This window comes from Oryctolagus cuniculus, chromosome X (genome assembly GCF_964237555.1).
Source record: "Oryctolagus cuniculus chromosome X, mOryCun1.1, whole genome shotgun sequence".
Classification (NCBI taxonomy): Eukaryota; Metazoa; Chordata; class Mammalia; order Lagomorpha; family Leporidae; genus Oryctolagus; species Oryctolagus cuniculus.
In genome coordinates this window covers 115791050-115806309 of record NC_091453.1, presented here as the reverse complement: position 1 = coordinate 115806309, position 15260 = coordinate 115791050, and the positions used below count along the sequence as shown (strand labels likewise).

Below are 15260 nucleotides of genomic sequence, written 5' to 3'. Positions count from 1 at the left end.
GATGGAAAGTGCGCTCTCTCTCTCTCTCTCTCTGTCTTGCTCTATCGCTCTATCTCCCCATCACTCTGCCTTCCAAATAAGTGTTTCAGAAAGGAGATTATCTAATCAGTAGACTGAATGGGGAAACTCAGCAAGGCCTATGTGTTCAGATTTTTCTTGATTCCTGTTTGTGTGAGTCCTTCCTCCTGGATCTATATCTAGATCCCTTCTGGAATGAGGTAGTATGAATTACCATCATAGGTCAGAGAATTTCTTTTTTTGGCCCTTGTATTAGTCAAATTTTCTTACATGTCACCCTTATATGAGGCAGCCTACTTTATACAGAAAAGAGTTTTGTTTGTGCTAATTTTTCTCGAGGTTTAAGGTCTAGGGGTCTCATCCGGTGGTGGCCTTCTTCTTGTTAGAATCCTGAGGTGGTACAAAGCCTCACCTTGCAAGAGAGAAGGAACATGCATATCTGTCTGTGTGTGTGGTCTCTCTCTCTTTATAAAACCACCATGATTCAATCACGGCCCCGCCCTATGAGCTAATCTAATCTGATCACTTCCCAAAGGCCCCACCTCTAAACATCGTGGTCCAATGAAGTTTCCACCTTCTTCATACCATTAATATGGGACTTTGGTGGTTAAACTTCTCCATGAGTTCAGGGGACAAACCATAGCAGCTATCTCTGGGGCAGAAGGGTTTCAGTTTCTATTACTTTCTTTGGGGGAGAATGGGGAGCAGGAGAAAGAACAAGAGTAGGTCAGAATGATCTCACTTCTGAGCCCTTTGCCTTCAGTTCAAAATATTCAAAAAGCCAATACTTCACACTTTGAGAAATTATGTTCTGGCCCTCAATACTACCCACCCCCCAGAAACTTCGTCAGAATTTTCAAAGATTAAGAAATGAGCTGGTAGTTGTGGAGCCATTAATAGATGGGTAGTAAGAGACCTGTAAAGAGAGAGAACATAGATTAGTATGAGGATGAATAAACAGAAAAGACCAAATCTAAACACATTTCCCCACATCCCGTTAAACCAGTCTCCTAATCCTGGGAATAGGTCAATGCAATAACATGGTTGAGCCTCATTTGTTTGCTGGAGAATGTTAATCTTCTCTTTTAAGAGGTGTAGATTAGACACTATTTGTCCCATCTGATTTTCGTAGAAGCAGCATTCTTCACCAGTGATTGCACATGCTCCTCTGTTTGGGCAGTGTATCTAAGGCACAGCGATTTTGGAGTACAACAGAAGCGAAGCTATTAACTTCTGATTGGAGTGCTTCCATTGCTTATATAGTGATATTGAACTCCTGTTCTATTACCATGGAAAGAGCTGGGTCTGCCTTTTCTAATTCATAAGTTCCAAAGCCTGGAAAAAAAGTTTTCAGCACTGAAAAGAACTTAGAATCAGCCCAGGGAAGTCTCACTTTAAGGTCACCTGTAGGAATGGTTCTCTAATTTTCCTGGAAGTGCTATTCTGGGTCTAGCTTGTGGCTTGTGTGAATCCAGGAAGATCTTTCTTTATTTTAACAGCAATGCAGGTAGTCAGCAATACATCCTAAGGTCCTTCCCAGCAAGGGCACAATGCTTGTTTTCTTCTAAAAACTGCCATGTACAGCTGACCTCCTATTCAAAAGGGATAGCACAGCTTGTCAGTGGGTAGCAGCAGTACTTGTTCACCTACAGATGATATGTTCCATGTATACTAGTTAGTTTTTGTACATAATTAGCCAGAGTACCAAAGTGCTCAATTAAATTCCTATTATTTATTTAGTGCAAGAGTATTTATATACACTGAGTAGACATAAGATGACCAAAAACTTTCAAAAGAGATTAATCCATGACTCCTATTTGATGAAGTGCTCCAGATTTTTATAAAATCCAAGGGTAAAGCTCCTGGCCATTTAAATCATGTTTTGTAAGGGATTTTTTACAAGTTCCTTTTAGTTTTTAAACATCTATTGATTTTAATTTGAAAAACAGAGAGACAGAGAGATATCTTCTATCTGGTGGTTTCTTACCCAAATGCCTACAACAGCTCAGGTGAGGTCAGGCTGAGGCCAGAAGCCTACACCACAATCCAGGTGTCCCATATGGGTGCCAGGGACCCAGGTACTCCCAGATTCCACATCATCCAGAAGTTGAAATCAGGAGCAGAGCTGGGACTCAAATCCAGCACTCCAATATGAGATGCAGGCATCGCAAGTAGCTCTTATCATACCAGATAGCTGCCCTGATATTTTTCTTAAAGTCATTTTTATGTTAACATCTTCACTTCAATTGCTCTGACATTTGGGGATGCTTTGGGGTATGAAATTTGAGTGAGTACCCCAGAGCTTTTGTAAGCAAGTGGTCTACTTATGTGGCAAAATGAGTTTTTGGTCTGATTTAATCCATAAAGGATTGCCAAATAAGGAAATAATCTCAGTTATTAATTTCCTTACCACTAATTGTGATGTAAGCACATCTACTTGAATAGCACTCAATCTACCCAATGAACACATGTCTATCTATATCTGATATAAATATCTAATATATATACTACATTGATAGTATATATATAGATAGTATATATAATATATAATACATAAATAACCAGTGAAAATAGCCTAAAACTGGAGATAAACCTATAAAATCCATTCGGAGGGCTGCAATATTGGCCTCAGAGAACTTTCTGAGGCATGCTAGTTTTCTCCAAATATTATTTTTTTAAAGATTTACTTATTTATTTGAAAGGCAGAGTTACAGAGAGGCAGAGAGAGAGAGAGAGAGAGAGAGAGAGAGAGAGAGGTCTTCCATCTGCTGGTCACTCCCCAGATGGCTGCAAGGGCTCTAACTGTACTGATCTGAAGCCAGGAGCCAGGAGCTTCTCCTGGGTCTCCCATGTGGGTGCAGGGGCCCAAGCACTTGGGCCATCTTCCACTGCTTTCCCAGGCCAAAGCAGAAAACTGGATTGGGGTAAAGCAGCTGGGACTTGAACCAGTGCCCATATGGGATGCCAGCACTGCAGGTAGTGGCTTTACCTGCACTGTCCCCTCCTCTAAAAATTTGGTGACATACAAGTATCACTGAGAAATAATTTGGTCAGAAATTCTGTGGATGTCAGGGCAGAATCAATTGTCTTTTAGTTCCTTAACTCTCCCCCATCTACTCAAATGTCCCATCTGGTGGATATCAGTGCAAGGCAAAAGGTCAAAAGAAAGGGACTATAGGAAGTCCATTTGGTCAAGTGTGTAATACATTTGCTAATTGTGTGGCACCCTTTTGTAGCCACTTATCTTTTTTCAGAATGTGGTGCCTTTTGCCTGAAAGTTAATAGTATCAGTCAGGGAAAAAAGTAGGGTTATAAATTGGGTAAAAAGGGGACAGGGGGTCCATTGTCGACTGCATATTTAAACAACTGTGCTAGATATACCAGTTCCCTGGAGACACAAGTGTCAATTTCCTCAGTACCAGTTGGAGAGTGGACAATAGCAATTTTTGCAGGGAAAGGATAGCCTGCAAAATAGGCCAGCCATTATCTGCCTGTTAGCAAGAAGAGTACCAGCAGAGGTTTAGAATCCACAGGGCTTCCTGATTGTGCCAGTGATAACAGACTCTAGAGACATAATTGGAGTCTATGCAAATAGTGCCAGTTTTTCCTTCTGCCAATGTACAGGCTCGAGGACAAAGTATAAGGCCAGTGGCTCAAGCTGACTTTACGGTAGAGAAAGAGTATGTCTCAAGTGTTTTGTGTGGGGAAAGTAGAGCATGCTCTCTTAATTATGTTTCCCCAAAAAATCCATTTATAGGAGCTATCACAAAATACAAGTAAGCCAGAGTTGTCTACAGGGATGTCTAAGAGATCCTGCCATGGTTTCAAAAACATTCCTTTTTCTAAAAGAAAAATCCTTTTTAAGTATTTGAAAGGTACAGTCACAGAAGAGAGGGGAAGAAACAGACAAACAGACACACACACACACAGAGAGAGAGAGAGAGAGAGAGAGAGATCTTGTATCTGCTGGTTTGCTCCCCAAATGGCCACAATGGCTAGGGCTAGGCCAGGACGAAACTAGGAGCTTCTTCTGGGTCTTCCAAGTGGGTTCGGGGGCCCAAACACTTGGGCCATCTTCCACTGAGCTGGATTAGAATTGGAGCAGTTGGTACTCAAACAAGTGCCAGTATAGGGTGCCGGTACCACAGGCGGTAGCTTTACTTGCTACACCACAGCATTGACCCATCAAAAGCATTTCTGTAACTACAAAGCAGTCATGCAGAACAGAGTGAGAATCTCCATCATCAATAGTAGAGTAGCCAGTTTGTGAATGTTACAATGATGCGAGATGTTAGAGAGGATGGGTTAATCAGGCCTGTTTCTAGGTGGACTTCTGTCACATACAGAGGTGTTGTGTCAAATGAACTTGCAAAACAAGTGACAGTGTGAAGAACATAGAGCTGAATGGGAGAAGCTAATGTAACAGAACTGTTTTTGCCAATTAGGGCAGCAATAGTGGTTACTGAACAGAGGTGGGCAAAAGGGGTCCACCAGACATGACAACTATGCCATTTAGAAGCAAAAGATTGTCATAGGATGCTTGCAGCAATTCCATTGTGTTCATGACAATATAGTTTAAAAGGCTTATCAAAGTTAGGTAAGACAAGGGCTAGGGGTGTAGATAATGCTAATATCAAGGAATCCAAAGAGGTTAGTGCCCCCTGAGGGCCAGAAAATAGGCTTTGAGACGGTATCTTGGAGGAAGGCAAAAAGTTTATTTTAGAGGCCGGCGCTGTGGTGTAGCAGGTAAAGGTGCTGCCTGAAGTCTTGGAAGACTGGGTGTTGGTTCGAGTCCTAGCTGTTCCATTTCTGATCTGGCTCTCTGTTAATGCACTTGGGAAAACATTGGAAGATGGCCCAAGTTCTGGGGCCCCTGCACCTGCGTGGTAGACCCAGAAGAATCTCCTGGCCCTTGGCTTTGGATCAGCCCAGCTGCAGCCGTTGTGACTATATGGGAGTGAACCAGTGGGTGGAAGACCTCTCTCTGTCTCTCTGCTTCTGCCTCTGCCTCTCTGTAACTCTGACTTTCAAATAAATAAATAAATAAATTTTTTTTTTTTGACAGGCAGAGTGGACAGTGAGAGAGAGAGAGACAGAGAGAAAGGTCTTCCTTTGCCGTTGGTTCACTCTCCAATGGCCGCCGCGGCCGGCGCGCTGCGGCCGGCGCACCGCGCTGATCCGATGGCAGGAGCCAGGAGCCAGGTGCTTTTCCTGGTCTCCCATGGGGTGCAGGGCCCAAGCACCTGGGCCATCAAAAAAAGTTCAGTTTAGCAAGGATAGAACAATTCGGAAGTCAATAATAACAGCCAAATATCCCCCAAATTTACATAGTTTTTTTTCTTTTTTTTAAATTTATTTATTTATTTGAAGTCAGAGTAACAGAGAAAGAGGGAAAGACAGAGAAAGAGAGAAAGAGAGAGAGAGGGAGAGAGAGACCTACCATCTGCTTGTTCACTCCCTAGGCCACAATAGCCAGTGCTGGGCCAGACTGAAGCCAGGAACGAGGAGCTTCATCTGGGTCTCCCACGTGGTTGGCAGGGCCCCAAGTAATCAGACCTTCTTCCACTGCTTTTCCAAGGCCATCTGCAGGGAGCTGGATTGGAAGTAGAGCATCTGGGACATAAATTGGCACCCATATGGGATGCCAGTGTCAAAGGGAGCAGCTTTACCAGCTATGCCCCAATGCTGCCCACCCCATAGCATTTGGTTTCAGAAGAGGAATGAACCAGAAGACAATTTAGGAGTGGTCTTTTGGATGCCTTGTTATGTCTCATATTCATATCCATATCCATCTCTCATATTCATCTTCTCATATTCATATTTAATATTCTCATATTCAGCATACCAAGGCCTCATACTTTGGGGTTTCGTGTTCTAAGTCCTGACAGTGGTCACTAGCCATGTGTGGTGAGTGTTTGATATATAGATTGTCCAAATTAAGAAATGTTCTAAGTGTAAAATACACACCAGTGTATTTTTTTTTTTGACAGGCAGAGTTAGACAGTGAGAGAGAGAGACAGAAGGAAAGTTCTTCCTTTTTCCATTGGTTCACCCTTGCTGATCTGAAGCCAGGAGCCAGGTGCTTCTCCTGGTCTCCCATGCAGGTGCAGGGCCCAAGGACCTGGGCCATCCTCCACTGCCCTCCTAGGCCACAGCAGAGAGTTGGACTGGAAGAGGAGCAACCGGGACAGAATCTGGCACCCAGACCGGGACTAGAACCCGGTGTGCCAGCGCCGCAGGCGGAGGATTAGCCTAGTGAGCCACGGCACCAGCCCATATCCGTGTATTTTAGTAATATTAGTATTAACTTTATCTGATCATTTTACTATTTAAAAAGTACACCTGCTAGAAAATTTAAATGTATCTATGTAGTTTGCTTATATTTCCATTGGACAGAACTGTTCGAGAAATCAAGATAAGGAATTTGTACTTCAATCTAGGCAGCCATGGTTGGTACCTGAGCAGAAGTCTGAGCAGGGGAGATTAGTCTGTCTGTGGCTTGAAGCATGGCTGGGAGGGGAAGCTGTAATAATTGGCCATGCATTATAGTAGGCCAGGAAAGAGGTGATGTGTCGCTCCCCCTCTTCGTGGAGGAACGACACTAAACCCTGCCTAGGCTTCATATCCGAGTCACGGCACCATTATGTCGCTCCCCCTCTTCGTGGAGGAGCAACACAGGACCCTGCGCTGTTCTTTCGTCTGCTCGGCCCTCCCCGGGTTTGCTGCTGGTTCTTCCCGGGTTGGCTACTATCCCTTCCACCTCCGTGGAAGGGCAGTTCCCCCTGGCCACATTCCCCACTTCCGCAGGGGAGCGGCACACCGCCGGCCGGCTCTCTGGGGGGCTGCACGGGTGTTCCTTCAGCTAGATGTTCCCCATAGATGTTCCTGGTGCATGCCGTCTCTCTCCTCCTTTATAGTCCTCCTCCGCCAATCCCAACTCGGCTGCCCACACGCCGAGTACGCTGCTCTCCTCCAATCAGGAGCAGGTCCTACAGTTTATTAGTTGAACTGGAGGCAGCTGTGCGGAAGCTGTTTACTTCTCTCCCAGCGCCATATTGTGGGAGAGCAGATGCATAGAATAAGTCTTAATTCCAGTAACTCAGTCTAGTCCGGATTGCTCCCCACAGTGATGTAGTTCTGGACTAGGGTGATGGTCGTAGGGATGGAGAAGAATGCTATAATCCAAGAGACATTTATAAGGAAATACTTGGTGGGGGGTGGGGAGGTGGGGGTGCAGGTCTTTGGCTCAGTGGTTAAGAGGCCATTTGGGACATCTGCATCCTATATCTGAGTGCCTCGGTTTGAGTAGTGGCTCTTCTCCCACCTCCAGATTCCTGCTAATATGCACCCTGAGAGGCCACAGGTAATGGCTCAAGTAGTTGAGTACCTGCCTACTCATGTGGGAGACCTAGATTGAGGTCTAAGCTCCTGACTTCAGCCTAGCCCAGCATTGGCTGCTGTTCATATTTGGGGAGTGAAGCAGCAAATGCAAGATACTTCTCTCTCTCCCTCACTGTTTCTCTGCCTTTCAAATGAACCAAAAAAGATCGATTAAAAATAAAGCATCGGCTGTTCGCCTGCGCCGCGCCTGGAGCTGCAGACCGAGCCGCCAGCCTGCCTGCCAACGTGTCAGTCGTCGCCATGCCCTTCTCCAACAGCCACAACACGCTGAAGCTGCGCTTCCCGGCAGAGGACGAGTTCCCCGACCTGAGCGCCCACAATAACTACAGGGCCAAAGTGCTGACCCCCGAGATGTACGAGATGTACGCAGAGCTGCGTGCCAAGAGCATGCCCAGCGGCTTCACGCTGGACTTCGTCATCCAGACCGGCGTCGACAACCCGGGCCACCCGTACATCATGACCGTGGGCTGCGTGGCGAGCGACGAGGAGTCCTTCGAGGTGTTCAGGGAGCTCTTTGACCCCATCATCGAGGACCGGCAGGGCGACTACAAGCCCAGCGACGAACGCAAGACCGACCTCAACCCCGACAACCTGCAGGGCGGCGACAACCTGGACCCTAACTACGTGCTGAGCTCGCGGGTGCACACTGGCCGGAGCATCCGTGGCTTCTGCCTGCCCCCACACTGCAGCCGCGGTGAGCACCCAGTCATAGAGAAGCTGGCGGTGGAAGCGCTGTCCAGCCTGGACAGCGACCTGGCCGGCAGGTACTACGCGCTCAAGAGCATGACTGAGGCGGAGCAGCAGCAGCTTATCAACGACCGCTTTCTCTTCGACAAGCCCGTGTCGCCCCTGCTGCTGACCACCGGCATGGCCCACAACTGGCCGGACACCCCGCGGTATTTGGCACAATGATAAGAAGACTTTCCTGGTGTGGATCAACGAGGAGGACCACCTCCGGGTCATCTCCATTCAGAAGGGAGGGAACATAAAGGAGGTGTTCACCGGCTTCTGCAATGGCCTCACCCAGATTGAAACTCTCTTCAAGTCTAAGAACTATGAGTTCATGTGGAACCCTCACCTGGGCTACATCCTCACCTGCCCATCGAACCTGGGCACTGGGCTGTGGGCAGGTGCGCACATCAAGCTGCCCCACCTGGGTAAGCACAAGAAGTTCTCTGAGGTGCTCAAGCGGCTGCAGCTTCAGAAGCGAGGCACAGGTGGTGTGGACACGGCTGCCGTGGGCGGGGTCTTTGACGTCTTCAACGCCGACAGCCTGGGCTTCTCCAAGGTGGAGTTGGTGCAGATGGTGGTGGATAGTGTGAAGCCGCTCATTGAGATGCAGCAGCGGCTGGAGCAGGGCCAGGCCATCAACGACCTCATGCCTGCCCAGAAGTGAAGCCGGCCTGTGCCTACCACCAGCCCCACTGCTTCCCAACTTATTGCCCGGGCAGCGCCCACCACGCCCCTCCAAAGTTCACCCGGCGGATGAGCCCTTAGCCTCACTGTAGAGACATCTTGTGTCGCCCTCGGTAGAGTTTAATTTTTTGATGGCTAAGATGTTGCTGATGCTGAAATAAACTAGGGTTTTGGCCTGCCAAAATAAATAAATAAATAAATAAATAAAGCATCAATTTTCTTTACTAAAAAAAAAAAGGAAGCACCAACAAATCTTTGAGATTTTCTAAATATAGAGGGTAGTAACGAGGTAAAAATCAACCATGATTTCATGATTTCTCACCTAAGAGACTGGAAGAATTGAGGTTCCTATGACAGAAATGGAGTAATTACACTTTCAGGAGTTATAATGAGTTGATGTTTTTAACACTTTATCTTGGAATAGTTGCAGTCTTACAAAAAAGTTGCAAAAGTATTTCACATAGTCTCCCCATTCTCTTCACTCAATTTTCCTACATGTTAACATTTTACATAGGCATGCCATAACATAAAAAAGAAATTCACTAATTTATGAACTGATCTCCAGATAAAACATGACCATTTCCACATGTAATCAATAGAAAAATCTTAATGAAACATTTCACATTCTTTCTAAGTGAAGAACAAATTCTCTGAAATTCAGCTTGTATTTTACATGGTCCATCACAAATAGGAGCAGCCACATTTCAAGTGTTCAATATCCATATATAGCTAGTGGGTACCATATGCCTAGTGTACGCACAATCTAACCCTGACTTTTTCTCTCATCTTTATCTCTTGCTGTACCCCCACAAAAACTCTCTGCTTCTGCTACTTTGTTCTGTAACAGGATGACAAAAGGCTGGCATTCATGTCCTTATTACTCCCTCCCAAAATCACAATAAATATTAATAATCATTCATATAATGGCTACCAGCTGAGCCTCTGAATTCTTTCCAACACGATGCTTCAGAAAACACCAAAAAAAAAAAAAAAGATTAGAGTCAGCACTTACAATGAAATCTTTTTCTACCCATCATATAGTCAATGTCCTCAATAATGTCTAACTCATTCTCATCTCCAAAGTTGCCCTCGTGATTTAGTCAATCTGCTCAACCCCTGCTTTACTTGGAGGCTGAAATGCAGTCTCCTTTTATGCAGTCTTCTCCAGTTCCTGCTGAACATTCTAACTTCTTTTAAATTTCCATCTTGCCTGATGTTGGTTTCCTCTATAGAAGTATCACTGAGTTCTGTTTACCCAGCTCAGTTATAAATTCCTTGATAATAGGTACTATGTTCTATCTTTTTCTATGCTCAAATACATCCTAGAAAAATGCTGAGCATAAAGTACATGTTCCATAACAACTTATTGGGGGACTGGCACTGTGGTGTAATAGATAAAGCCACAGCCTGCAGTGCCAGCATCCTATATGGGCGCCAGTTCAAGTCCCGGCTGCTCCACTTCCAATCCAGCTCTCTGCTACAGCCTGGGAAAGCAGTAAAAGATGGTTCAAGTCTTTGGGCCCCTGCACCCACTTGAGGAACCCAGAAGAAGCTCCTGTCCCCTGGCTTCAGATCAGCGCAGCTATGACCATTGCAGCCATCTGGGGAGTGAACCAGTGGATGGAGGACTCCCTCTCTCTCTCTTTGCCTCTGCCTCTCTGTAACTCTGCTTTTCAAATAAATAAATAAATAAATCTTTAAATAAAAAAAGAACTTTGTGTTTGACATAAGGATGATAACACACACTGTCTTCTGTAAATTAACTCTAGAGCCTAAATCTATTTCTTTGATAGCAACTACTCCAAACCTTAACTACTCAGATGGTCAATGTCATGAATAATCACAATATTTTAAGTGTTCTCCCAGATGTTTGCCTAATATCAGCTGACACTTTGTTGGATACTGGTCATCAGGCTCCTGTTCTATTACTTACTACCTTCGTGATTTGATGTAAGACACATAAACTCTTTTTTTTTTTTCTTTTTTGACAGGCAGAGTGGACAGTGAGAGAGAGAGAGACAGAGAGAAAGGTCTTCCTTTTGCCATTGGTTCACCTTCCAATGGCTGCCGCTGCCGGTGCGCTGCGGCCAGCGCATCGCGCTGATCCAAAGGCAGGAGCCAGGTGTTTCTCCTGGTCTCCCATGGGGTGCAGGGCCCAAGCACTTGGGCCATCCTCCACTGCACTCCCTGGCCACAGCAGAGAGCTGGCCTGGAAGAGGGGCGACTGGGACAGAATCCAGCGCCCCTACTGGGACTAGAACCCGGTGTGCTGGCTCCGCAAGGCGGAAGATTAGCCTATTGAGCCACGGCGCCGGCCGGACACATAAACTCTTGTATTTGAATCACACAAACTCTTATATTTGATTTTCTCATCTATAAGGTGAGACTTACAATGCCTTATCTGTTTTGCATGGCTTCTGTGAGGCTCAAGTGAAGGTGTATAGTGTATACCTAACAGTATTAGAACTTTACAATCAGACTTAAGTTTGAATCCAGGCTTTGACACTTACTATTCTTGTGACCTTTATCAAATGACTTATTTGTATTTCAGGTTACTCATTTGCAGATATAGGCAGAGTGATATCTAAATCTTGGTGTTATATAGACTTGAAGCATATAGACTTGACATATGTGGGGTGCTTAGCAAATTGCCAGAGACACTGGTGTCATTCAGTAAGTGGTAGATTATGAATGTGATAAAAATGCCATGAAAAGGTGATGATTCTTCATTATTAATCTACACAAAGTGATTTGATAGGAATCAAATGGCCAACCATTCTAGGCTACTGCATCATTAACTCATTTCCACTGAATTCACTGAAGTCTTTTGTCTCAGAGTTTGAAAACATATATAGGATTGCAGCAGTGATTGAAAATGAACTCCATCCTTACACACAAAACTTCTGATTTGTTATTTTTAAAAAGTATTTTATTGTATTTGGACCATTGGGAATCAAATAAAATAGCTCTTCTAGATTGCCTGCATGTCTTTTGAACTTTGAAGAAAGTGTTTAAATCAATTCCAAGAAAGAATATACTTTGAAATGAGACTGGGAATTTGTAGACTGGGAAGGCTCTTCTCTATGATTCTTACTTACTAAGTCACAGACTCATAATATATATTGGTTAGAAGGGCTATTAGGGACCATCTAGTAAGTGATGCCCAGAAAGAAACAGATAGCCCAAGGTTGCACAGATAGCTTGTGAAAAGCACCAGTGCCAAAAAGGAAACCTGTTAAAGTGAAATGAACACTGTGAGAAACAGTGACTTGATCAGCCCTTGCCCTGACTGTTGATGAACAACTTAATACGTTATCCCTCTTAGTATTTTTTTTTGTTTGTTCTACTTAATACTTTTGGTTGAATACTGTAATCAATACACAGTTATTCTCAAGTGTTGAAACTTAACTGAAAAGTGATCGCTGTTAAATATAAGAGTGGGAATAAGAGAGGGAAGAGATGTGCAATTCGGGACATGCTCAAGCTGACTTACCTCAAACGGTAGAGTTAGAAACATACCAGGGGATTCGAATTCAATCCCATCAAGGTGGCATGTACCAATGCCATCTCACTAGTCCCAGTGATCAATTTCTGTTCACAATTGATCATAATGATAGGACTAAAAGCCAAAGGGAGCACATAAACAAGAATAGTGTCTGCAAATACTAACTGATAGAATAAAAAAGGGAGAGAACGATCCAATATGGGAAGTGAGATACACAGCAGACCCACAGAATGGCAGATGTCCTAAACAGCACTCTGGCCTCAGAATCAGCCCTTACAGCACACGGATCTGGCTGAAAAGCCCATGAGAGTATTTCAGGCATGGAAAGCCAAGACACTCTGGAAAAAAAAAAAAAACTGCATGAAAGATCTCCTTGAGTGAGATCCCAGTGGAAAGAACAGGTCATCAAAGAAGGAGGTACCTTTCTCTGAAGGAAAGAGAGAACTTCCACTTTGACTACGACCTTGTCTACTTATGATCAGAGTTGGTGAACTCAAAAGGCCTCCATAGCCTTGGCGACTCATGACAAGAGCCTAGGGTGATTACTGACGCCATAAACAAGAGTGTCAAATTGTTAAGTCAACAACAGGAGTCACTGTACACTTACTCCTCATGTAGGATCTCTGTCCTTAATGTGCTGTACAGTGTGATTTAATGCTATAACTAGTACTCAAACAGTATTTTTCACTTTATGTTTTTGTGTGGGAGCAAACTGTTGAAATCTGTACTTAATATATGCTAAACTGACCTTCTGTATATAAAGATAATTGAAAATGAATCTTGATGTGAATGGAAGGGGGGAGGGAGAGGGAAAGGGGAGGGTTGCGGGTGGGAGGGAAGTTATGGGGGGGGGGGAAGACATTGTAATCCATAAGCTGTACTTTGGAAATTTATATTCATTAAATAAAAGTTAAAAAAAATTACCAGTGCCAGAACATTCATCTTGTGTTTAAGATTGTTTTCTTTCCACTGCATCGTCTCCTATTGCAGAATATACCATTCTTTCTTCAGGACTGTATATGGCAGAAATGGAGAGATTTAGAATAAAAGTTTTGGGGACTGCTGCTGTAGCACAGCTGTTTAAACTGCAGTTACAATGCTGGCATCCTTACTCTGAGTGACAGCTTGAGTCCTGGTTGCTCCACTTTGGATCCAGCTCCCTGTTAATGGCCTGGGAAAAACAGTAGAAAGATGGCCCAAGTGCTTGGTTCCCTGTACCCACCTGGGAGACCCAGAAGAAGCCCTTGGCTCCGGGCTTCAGATCAGCCCAACTTCGGCCGTTGCAGCCATTTGGGGAATGAACCTGCAAATATAAGACCTTTCTCTCTCTCTCTCTCTCTCTCTCTCTCTCTCTCTGTAACTCTACCGCTCAAATAAATAAATAACTTTTAAAATATAAATACATACATCTTTTTTAAAAGTGTGAGTTGTATACTTTGATTTGTACATATCCTAAATATCTTAATTCTTTAGCCAGATCCCATGTGCTCATAAACAATCACTTGCACCAAATCTATAGAGGGAAATGAAAGAGATATCAACACATAAATTTCTCCCAATATCAAATGATATCAAAAATAAACTTCTCCTAATCTGATATGGGATGAGGGTATCCAGAGAGGCAGCTTAACCCACGTTTATAATAGAATGACCCCTCTTACATCTTTCACTACTGAAATTTTGTGACAGGTGTACAGGTCTTCTAAGAAACTTATTCCAAGCATTGGCATTTGGCTTAGTAGCTAAAACACTCAAATCTCATATCACAGTGCCTGTATTCCATACCCGCCTCTGGTTCCTTACTCCAGCTTCCTGCTAATGCAGACCCTAGAAGGTAGTGTTGATGCTGTAAGGCCACCACAAAATACACCCACCAAACACTGGAGTAAGGAAAAGGGTTTGTTGGTGGGGAAACCTTACAGACCAGAGAGAAGGGGTGAAGAAGGAAAAGAGGGAGAAGGAGAGTGTAAGAGACAGATCAAGAGACAGAGAGAGATCAAGAGACAGAGAGAGAGATCAAGAGAGCCACATGTTCAGGAACAGGTCCTCTTAAAACTTTGCCGGGAGGTGGGCAGGGAAGTAGAAGCAGCGAATCCCATTAGGGTAGGGGTGGAGCTGACACTGGTGGTTGGGTCATGGGGTCACCTGGCTTCCAGCCATGGCGGCAGGGGCTAGAGCCTAGGATAGTGTCCAGGGCATAGATCACGCCTTAGATAAGACTGCACCATTTTACTAACAGATGCCTCATGTGACTGGGTTCCTGCCACCCTTGGGAGATGTGGATTGAGTTCCTGGCTCCCAGATTCAGCCTAGTCACAGAGCATTTGAGGAGGTGAACCAAAAAAGAGGATATCTCTCTCTCTCTCTCCCCCCTTGCCTCTCAAATAAATAAAAATTGCTTTAAAAAAATAAACTTCTCCAAATCTGATATGGAGTGTGGGTGTCTCAAGAGGCAGCTTAACCCACTATACCATAACACCAGCCCTTTATGTCTTTTACATAATACCTTATTATGTTAAACAATGACTTCAAAATTAATTCTCAGTGAAGTCAATGAATTCTAAATATGAAGCAATAAAATATTTAGTAAAACCATGAGCAACCAACAGAATGCAAACATTATAAATAAAGTTTTTGTGTTCTTTCCTCTTTTTTTCCTGGAACCTGATGTCACAAATGCAATCCATCTCATGTAACCCTATCATGTTTAAACTAGAAGCATCGAGTGGAACAAAGAGAAGAATACTAAATAAGGCAGTGTTGGTACTTAGGATGGGAACTGGAAGATAGCAGTGGGAGGGAGTAGAGAGGTTGATGGAGCAGTTTTGCAAATGGTTCATATGTAATGGCCCTCATCCCATCTAACAATATAAGGATCAATGGAAAGTAACACCTTTTGTTATTGTTTAGAAATGGAATG

General features: G+C 44.2%; 1 pseudogene; it reads left to right on the top strand.

The window, feature by feature from the left end:
* Window positions 1-7658: 7658 nt before the first annotated feature.
* LOC100337842 (creatine kinase B-type pseudogene) lies at window positions 7659-8815 on the top strand (annotated as a pseudogene).
* Window positions 8816-15260: the final 6445 nt, after the last annotated feature.